Below are 9,241 nucleotides of genomic sequence, written 5' to 3' on the forward strand. Positions count from 1 at the left end.
GGGATATTTTGTAACATTAAAAATTCATATTAAACTTCAGTTTGAATATATCATATATGAAACAGGATATCAATTCTTTACGTTGTCAGTTAGACACTGAACTTCAGAACTGTAAATCGCCTTATAATAAAAAATTCAATAGGATTTAACAAAGTTTTCAAAAAATAAAATTAATTTCAGCTTTATTTAAATAATTTTATTTAATAATTTGATATCAATTATAATTTGTATTTTTGTCCTTAATTTTAATAGATAATTTTGAATGATTTAGAACAAGTATTGGCATACTTTTCTCTAAACGCCAGAGAATAAATATTTTTGGCTTTGCAGACCATACGGTCTCTGTCATAACTACTTAATTCTGCTGTTCTAGCAAAAGAGCCACATACATAAATGAGTAAGTGTGGCTGTGTTGCAATAAAATTTTCCTAGGGGAAAGCTTCCATCTCTCAGGCCTTAGTTTGCCGACCTCTGACTTAGAAGAATAGAACTTTTTTAAAACAAAAAATTTAAATAGTTTACATTAATTTTAATTTACGTACTTGATGACAATATATTTAAATTTTGAACGCAATTTTTAAAAAGAAGATCAGTACTGTCAATACAGTGCAATTTTATGTGAAAAATTACGTGAAAATCTTTATCACTATGATTAGTGATTTTACTAAAAATAAGGCAAGAAAATTAAATTGCGTGAATAGATACATAGCTTAGTGAATTAGGTATTTTTTTTATTTCCTTACTCATCTAAATATCACTGGCCTAACGACAGGGTATTTACATTTAGTCCCCTAAAATAGTTTGTTAACCTTCTGGTCATTGTTAATTTTGTCAATTATATTTTGAACTCACTGTTATGGAGATATGTTTGGATTATGGGAGGATAGATCCTATTTTATATGGCAGTTTGTAAACGTGATTTAGTTAACAAATTACATTATTTATAAGTAGCTTATAAATAACAAGTTATTGATTTATAACTGAGTCAGGGGTCCCCAAGACGACACCAGATTAGAAAATTCTCCAGCAGGATTCACAGGACTCAGCAAACAGTCAAACTAACAGCTATGCTTTATTACAAGGAAAGAATATAAACAAAATCAGCCAAGGGAAAGGTGCATTTGGGCAAAGTCAGAAGGAATCTAGGTGCAAGCTTCCAAGAGTCCTCTCCCAGCTGAGTCACACAGGACCTGCTTAATTCTTCAATGACTCGTGACAACACGTGTGACATGTTGTCCCCCAGGAAAGCTCACTGGAGATGCAGACTCAGCACCTAAGGTTTTGATTGGGGGCTGGTCAGGTGAGTCCCCTCTGCCTACCCCTACCAAACTTCCAGATTTCCGGAAGGAAAGCAGGTGGGCAGCATAAACCATGTTGTTTGCACAGATAGTTTAGGCACCGTGAGCTGCTGTCAGCGAGCTGTGGTGGGAACCCTCCTGCAACCCAACTTCCCGGGCACCAAAAGCCAACCTTGCAGGCCGGCCTTCCTAGGGAGCAGCTCCCAGGCCTGCTATGCTAACGCTGTTCTATTTCAGCATATGGCTTGTGGGTCTCTATTGCACTCTTGCTCTGGGGGCCACTAACATTAGGGACAGACCTGCCCCCCAGGGGTGGGCTGGTCCCGGTCAGGGCAGTAGGTGGTAGTTGAGGGTGTGTGCTCTGAAATCCATCACCTGGGTCCAAACCTGGTTCTGCCACTCACCTGGTGTGAAACCTCAGGCAAATCTACCTTCTCCTCACCTCAGCTTACTACAAAATAGGGACAAAAATAGTATCTACACGCCTGCCCAAGCAAAGAAAAAAAAAAGTATCAACAGTGTAAGGTTGCTATGGGATTAAGCTACTGCAAAGAAGGGGCTTATTACAGATCCCGTCTCACATGCTAAATGTTAGTTGATGCTGTGGATGATAATGTTATCAAAATCTGTGGCCCAGTGTGAAAAGGAATAAGGAAGGAAGTCGCCGAACAACCTGTACAGTATAGAACTGTCAGTGTATAGAGGGGGTGGGAGGGGAAAGCCCATTTATTTATATTGCCTTATATAAGCTTAAAAGTTCTGGAGGCTAGTCAAGAAACTAAGAACAATGATGCAGGGGGCTGCATGAGAGGCAGAGGAGGGGGGAGGAAAGAGACAACTTCTCACTGTTCACCTATTCATATACTTTCTGTTTATATTCAAACCTCGTGAATATAATTCTTATTCCTGAAACTAAATTCAAGCTTTAATTTCATTTTAAAGATACACTGGAACTGAAAGCAGCACTGTGGCCACATCAGGGTGAAGCTGTCTCTGCCCTTCCTTCACCTGGAAGCCCTGCATCTGATCCAAGCACCCCCGGGGTCACCTGCCTTGGGATGGGCAGCACAGCTCGCTGCGCCCGGCCACGCGCTCCTGCCTGTCCCCGAGGCAGCATCCCCGCCGCGGCCAGGCTGACCCCGGGGACTCGGCGACAGCAGCTGCGCGCCCCGCCTCCCCGGCTCCGTGCCCCTCCTCGGACCCCCGGCAGGCCGCACTGACCCGGCTCCGGCCTCCGCCCCGACCATCGGGGGAGTCTGAGTTCTGGCCCGGGCCGCCCGTCTGAGCTGCGAACCTTGCCTGTGCCCAGCCAGGAATTCCTGTGGCATGTTCTGAAGGAAAGTCATCGCAAGTGCAGTGTCTTGGAGAAGCCAGCAGTTGAGAGTCTCGGGAAAGAGAGCTGTTGGGGACACCCCGTGGATCCCTTTTTCACAGCTTGTGACAGAAGTAACCAAGGAGATGAGGATAATACAGGAAAACCTTGCATCTCCGTAGGAAGCAGGGGAAGAGTCATCTGCATGACAGAAACGAGGAGGGGTTTATGCTAACTTCAGAGCACCGGGGGTCCTGAGAGGGCGGGTGGCCACGGCCTCGGTGGTAAATGATTCGTTTGTATCCTTGGGAAGCAGGGAGGATAACCCGAGGGCTTAGCCCAGACCCGGGTGCCTCTTCTCCCACCCATCCTGTTGGGTCTGTTGGGACCCAACAGAACCAGTTTCAAGCATGAGTAGGTGGCAGCAAGTCCACCAGCACCCATAAATAGTCTTCTATTGGCTTTTGTTTTCATCTTCAACAGTATCCTCTGAACTATTTCAACAAACAGCACAAGGCAAAAGGAGAGACGATTCAGAAAGCAGAATAAATCTTTGAAATGCAGACAGGAGCTCCTGGCCACCTCTGCCCTGGGCTGCCGCAGGGGAGCTTGGGTCGAAGCCCGGTGGAGTCCCCACGAATGTGGCACCTCCGGCAGCACTGCCGAGCAGAGAGGGAAGGAAGCTTCCAGAACTCTGCAAGCCTAGCTGGAATGAGAGAGAGAAGCCCCAGCCGATCAAAGAGGGCACCTCAGAAACCCTCTGTTCACTCCCTGCCCCACCCCCACCCCCCACTATCATGTGCCACTGAAGTGCAGAGGTTGAGGAGCCTGACTCCCCGGGTTCAAATCCCAGCTCCCCTGCTCACAATAGCTCTGTGCCCTTGGGCTTCAGTTTCTTCATCCATAACTTGGGCCATGTAGGGCCCATGTCGGCATTAAATGTGCAGACCACATACACAAAGTCATACAGCATAGGGGACATGCTCAATAAATGGTACCCGACAAGATTTTATGGTTGGGGGGTGGTGGTCTGGGGCTCTGAGAAGCCCCCAAACTACCCCACAGTCCAGTTTCCTTATCCTGACATTCCTCTCTGATTCCAAAATTCCTTTTTTTTTCTTTCCAATTCTCCTACGGATGATCAAGTTCTGGGAAACAGTTTGCCACAAAACATTAATTTGTTAAAGATATTTATTGCATAAGACGAAAGAGGAATGCCTAAAGGTTGACCCTGCTTCTGGGAGGCAGGTGCATTCGGTGCACTCAGGAAATCAAACCAGTGTCCAGGTGGCGGCTGGTGAATGTGTCCTGTAGCAGGAACCGCTCAAGTTCAGGGGACAGAACTTAGGGCAACCGTTGCTTGCTGTGGGCCCTGGACGTATCACTTAACCTTTCGGAGTCTCTGTTTTCTCATTCATTGATTAGACATGATTCTACAGTCACCAGGATTACTGGGAAAAGCAAAAGAGATAGCAAATGTGTCCGTCAGAAGGAGAGACACCTAAAGAGATGTCAGCCCACTCCAGATGCAGGTGTTGCGGCGTCAGCAGAAGTGTGACTCACACACCTGGTGGAAAGACATTACTCACATCGAGGAGGGGCCGAGCAAGGCCAGCTTCACTAGTGGGCATCGGTTTCCCACCATCAGTGGGTCTTGTGGCTCATGCAGGGAGATGTTCTAGTGCAGCCCTCTCCACCGAGCAGTATTCATGGGCTGCTCAGTGGAGGAACCCCACTTCCTGCTCACCAGGGACAGATATACCACCAGGGTGTGAGCTGGATGTCCTAACGCAGCCCGCCAGAGTCAGATCGTCTCCGGTGAAGGTTCACATACGCTCAAGACAACAGGGTAAGGCGTGAACCCGCAGTCCCCGTGTCTAGCAGGGGTTTGTGTTTTATCTCCCCAGGCTGACACACCTGGTCCTAAGCACAGGATGTATTTGTGGGTCCCAGGGACAGGGAGCAGCCTGAACTAGGACTGCCCCCTACCAGAAAATGTAAAAAGGCTGGCATGAGGACATACATCCCCAACTTTGTAGAACAGAGAGGATGATTTCTTGACTAAAGTCAGAAAATCTGGTCCGATTTCCTGGTTAGCTCCTAGAACCTCGGGCAAGCCACCTCTCTGCCAGCATCCAACTGGAGAACATGCCTAAAGTGCTTTAATAATGGCAATGATTTGCCAACCTTCCTAACGTTTACCAAGTACTCTTACTCGCTGGGCCTTGCGGAGAGAAGTGAAGTGATTTGCCTATAGTCACACAGCAGCAAAAACAAGAGATCAGAAGCTAGTGTGGTAACTGAGTCCTGGCTCCTTCTTTCTGTGCCTGCCTGCCCCAGAGCTTGGGGCACTCAAGCCTGATGAGCAGGCTCGCCCCCACATCACCCTCAGGCCCAGTCACGGAGAGCCAGGCTTGGCGCTGCTCACAAGCCAGGAAATGTCTGCTGCTGTTACCCCAGGGTCTGATGCAGTGGGGCTAGGGTTTGAGCCCTAACTGATCTGACTGGTCCTGAGTGCCCAGTGGGATAATACATGAGAAGCACTAAGAGCAGTGTGTGGTCAGCATCCGTCTTCAATAGAGAGCAGTTAGTAGAAGGATCGCCAGGCTGCTAGCTCTTGGGGGCAGAGACTGTGTTTCCCATGCCTACAGCCCTGGAGCCTGCAGACTGAAAAACAAGCACAGGCAGGACTCTGGGGAACTGCAGCCTTTAGGACTGTGGCCAAAAAGGAAGAATGCATGAAAGAGACAGAGTAGAAATGGTCAGCGAAGTAGAAGAAGAACCAAGGGGGTGATGTAGCCTGGAAATTAAGGGAAGGGAGGGTTTTAGGAAGCAGTAGGTCAAAGGCTGCAGGTCAGCCATGGAGAGCAAGAATGAAATGGCCTTTGGGTTTTGCAAGCGAGAGGCACGGGAGGCCTCTGCAAGAGCAGGATGGGGCGATCAGTTGGCAGAGGTCCGAGCGGCTGAGGAAAAGGAGACAGGGAGTGGGGGTTCTCTCTAGCACAGCAGGAATAGCCACCATTTATGGTGCATTTAGCACATGCCACCCACTGCCATTTTGGTGGTGTTTTTTACATTATTTCAGTAATTCTTCTCAACAATTCTGCAAGGTGTTATTATTCCCAACTCACACATGGTAAGGTCAGAGAGGTTAAATAATTTAAGTCACACAGCCAGGAAGGAGGAGATCCTGGAGCTGATCTCTCCTAAACCTTATTATCTGTGGTTTCTTATGCAAAGTCTAGGGAACAGCGTGAGCAGAGAGCAGAGGGGAGGAGCCAGTGGCAGGGAGCCCCGGATCGGGGACACAGAGGCTAAGGACTCATCTGGACCACTCAGGACCAGGAGTTACTCTGAGTGCTGCCATATCATCTTACGGGCTGAAGGAACTTTGCACCCCTGATTCTACAGTAAGCCCTTTTGCAGGGTAGACCAACGAAGAAGATCCCAGAAGAAAGTGGAGCTCAGAATCCATCAAAGATGAAAACAAACAACACATAGACACACACACAACCCCTCACATAAGTCCTGCTCAAACTTCCATCACCTCAACTGGCCTCTGCCCAGCTTGGTTGGGAGGGATGCACATTGGATCATCCTCATTTGACAGCTGTGGAAACTGAGGCTCAGAGACTTTGTCAGGTGCCGAGGCATCACAGTGCTAAACCACTCTGCCGAGAGGGGCTTTTCATCCCTTCCTTGCTGATCTACTCTGCCAAGGGACCAAAGAGAATGAAATCAGAGAGAAAAGTACACAGCGAGGCATCTGATCACTCATTCCTTCATTCGCTGGGCATTTACGTATGGACCACCTGCTCTTCCCGTTCTAGGAGGAGATTCAGAGTCAGAAGGATACTAATCCCTGCCTTCAAGCCACGGAGACAGATGAGGAAACACGGACTCAAAATTGCCCTAAGTGCCCGGCAAACTCTTGGAGAAAGGGCAGTGGGTCAGGAGGGGGTTTTCTGCCAGAGCAGGAAGGCTGTCCTCTGGGGTGCTGCCCTTCGCCCCTGAACTTGAGCAGCATCTTCCCCACCCTCTGCTGTCATCATGCCAGGGCAGCCAGACCCCCAGGCATGCCGGGTTAGCAGACCCTGGGCAGCCTCCTTTCTCCCTAGCAACCTCAACATGCCCTGGTCAGTGACCGCCGACGGTCTGACTATGGGGACAGAAACTAGACCCAGTATGAGTAGGGGTCAAAGTCTCGTCCCTGCCACCACCTCTGTGTGAACCTTGATTTCCTCACCTGTCCAATGGGGTCATACCCAGGCTGCAGAGCTGCTGGGAAGCTCTGTGACCACGTGCATGGACGTGCTTCAGTGCCATGATCTCTTTACACCGAACGGGAGCTCTCCTAAGGCTCCTGGTGAATTCCCACAATTGAAGGGCCAGCCAGTCCTTCTCATCTCTCTAAAGGTGGTGCACGAGTTCATTCGTCAGCTCTTCAGCCCTGGGGGAGCAGAGGCAGAGCAAAGGGCAGGTCTGGAGGCCTCTTTTGGAAATGACAAGATCCATTTAGCAATCAATTAGCACAGTCCCCAGGCTCCCGGCCTGCACGCAGCGTCAGAAAGAATGCGCTGCCCTGCACTGATTAGAAGCAGATGGGCTGGCAAGCAAACCCTGCCGAGCAGGCCGGAATTCCTGGGCACCCAGCTCCTGGCTGGGAAACCGGGTTCGTTATTACATTCTGGGCACCAAGACACGGAGGGAGGCCAAGGAAACCAAGCAAAGAGAGCGGCCTGCCTGGAGAATGCAAACCTTTGAGGGGATTCAGAGGCAGAGAGGGGGAAGAATGTTGACTCTGTCAGAAATAATCTGGGATAAAATTAGTTCAGCCAAATACAGAACATGACTTTTGACCAACAGATGCTTAAATTCCAAATGTGACATGGACAACGCGTGAGGAAGTAAGTGACTGGGGAGCTGCATGATTTGCAGGAGCCCAGCAACTCTGGTGCCTTGAAAACTAACCCCACTGCCACCAACCCCATTTACTGAGCTCTCATCGTATCCTAGGTCTTATGCCAAGCCATTTATACACCATCTCATTTATTTTTCACAGTCACTCTGCTATCACCCCCATTTTGCAGTTGAGAAAACTGAGGCCCAGAGAGGTTCAACAGCTTATCCAAGATTGCACATTTAGTAAGTGGTAGGTCTAGGGCTTGAACCCAGCTATTTGATTTTCAAGGTCCCTCTTCTGACCAACTCTTTCCTTCTCAACATCCGAAAGGGAAACTTTGAGCTCCTCTACTCCAATCTCACAGTACTTGCAGGGAAGTTCCCTGCAAGGTTCCTGACCGTGGCCAGCAGCCTTGGTCAAATCCTCCCAAGGATGAGGGGTTCACCACCTCTAGAGGCAGCTGGCTGTGAGTCTGGAAGGTTCACAAGGTTGGCCATGCTTCCATCTATTGATTCAAAAGTTGGGTCCCCTGCGATTCCCAGTGCCTGCCCATGCAAAAAAAAAAAAAAAAAAAAAAAAAAAATGGTGGGTCCCTGCAAGCTGGGGGCTTTCCCAAGCAGTGCTACTTCTGCCCTATGGATTCCCTCAGGAAGTGTCCAATTCCTTTTCCCTGTGACCTTTTGAGGACATGACCATGGCCCTCATTCCTATTTGTTTTTAAGCTACACAGCCTGTTTGAGCAGCTGCTGCTTAGAAGGGTCAGCTGTGCAACTCTCACAACTTCACCAATATCCTTCCTTGGACACCTTCCAGCCCATGGGCTTCCCTGGGAGGTCCAGACAGGGCCTTGGGAGTCAATCAGCATGCCTGTCTCCCTGCAGCACAAAATGGAAGATTCTTTAAAATATTATTTTAATACAGCTTATTTGCCATTATACAAGTGATACATTTTTAGTATAGGAATAGAAAATGCAGTGAGCCGAACAATGCTACCACCCAAGAGAGGGAAAATGCACCCATTGTTCCACCTCCAGCCTTCTTTGCTATGTTATTACCCAGTTTCATTTATTCTATATCTACAATTTTGTATCCTGCTTTTGTCACTTACCATTACAGCTGAAGCAGTTTGCTGTGTTATCAGAAAATCTTGGAAAATGTCATTTGTAATGGCCACATAACATTCTGTGAAATGCACAGAATGACTTAGCTATTTCTCTTATTTGGGGGATGGCTATAAATTCATGTCTCCAGTTTGTCCTTCCTACATACAGAACCTCAGTCTTATTTGAGGTCTCCACAAGATGTCACCTACATGCTAGCAGATAGGACCCCATGATGATATTAACCTTGCTGCTTGCTCCTTTTCCTCATTCACCCTCTCCCTGGGTCCTCAGGCCTGGGCAGAGGGCGCCTCTGGTGTAGAGACCAGCATCGCGCCCTCAGGCCCTTTACAGCACTATGTTGACTTTAGAACCACATGATGTCACAGCTGGATAGGCCCTTAGAATTCATCTTTTCAAATGACAAATGGTGAAACTGAGTCCAGAGAGGGTAAGTGGGTTGCCCAAGGTCCCATGTGTCAGTACTGGGTCAGAGTTGAGAACTCCTGACTCCCAGGTCAGGGCTTCCTCCACCGCCACCCCCATGTTGCCCAGGGTGAGTGCAGCTCCCAGACAGCTGGAAGGGCCCAAGTTAGCACAGAAATTTGTTGTTCTTTGACACTAAGGG

General features: G+C 48.5%; 1 long non-coding RNA gene across 1 annotated transcript; it reads right to left on the reverse strand.

The window, feature by feature from the left end:
* Positions 1 to 1,074: 1,074 nt before the first annotated feature.
* Positions 1,075 to 8,959, reverse strand: LOC143686015 (uncharacterized). The gene is made up of 3 exons (XR_013176857.1): positions 8,860 to 8,959; positions 2,593 to 2,811; positions 1,075 to 1,273 (listed from the first exon to the last, which is right to left on the reverse strand). It is a non-coding gene; the product is annotated as an uncharacterized LOC143686015 (long non-coding RNA).
* Positions 8,960 to 9,241: the final 282 nt, after the last annotated feature.

The sequence above is a fragment of the Tamandua tetradactyla genome, chromosome 6 (assembly GCF_023851605.1).
Source record: "Tamandua tetradactyla isolate mTamTet1 chromosome 6, mTamTet1.pri, whole genome shotgun sequence".
NCBI lineage: Eukaryota > Metazoa > Chordata > Mammalia > Pilosa > Myrmecophagidae > Tamandua > Tamandua tetradactyla.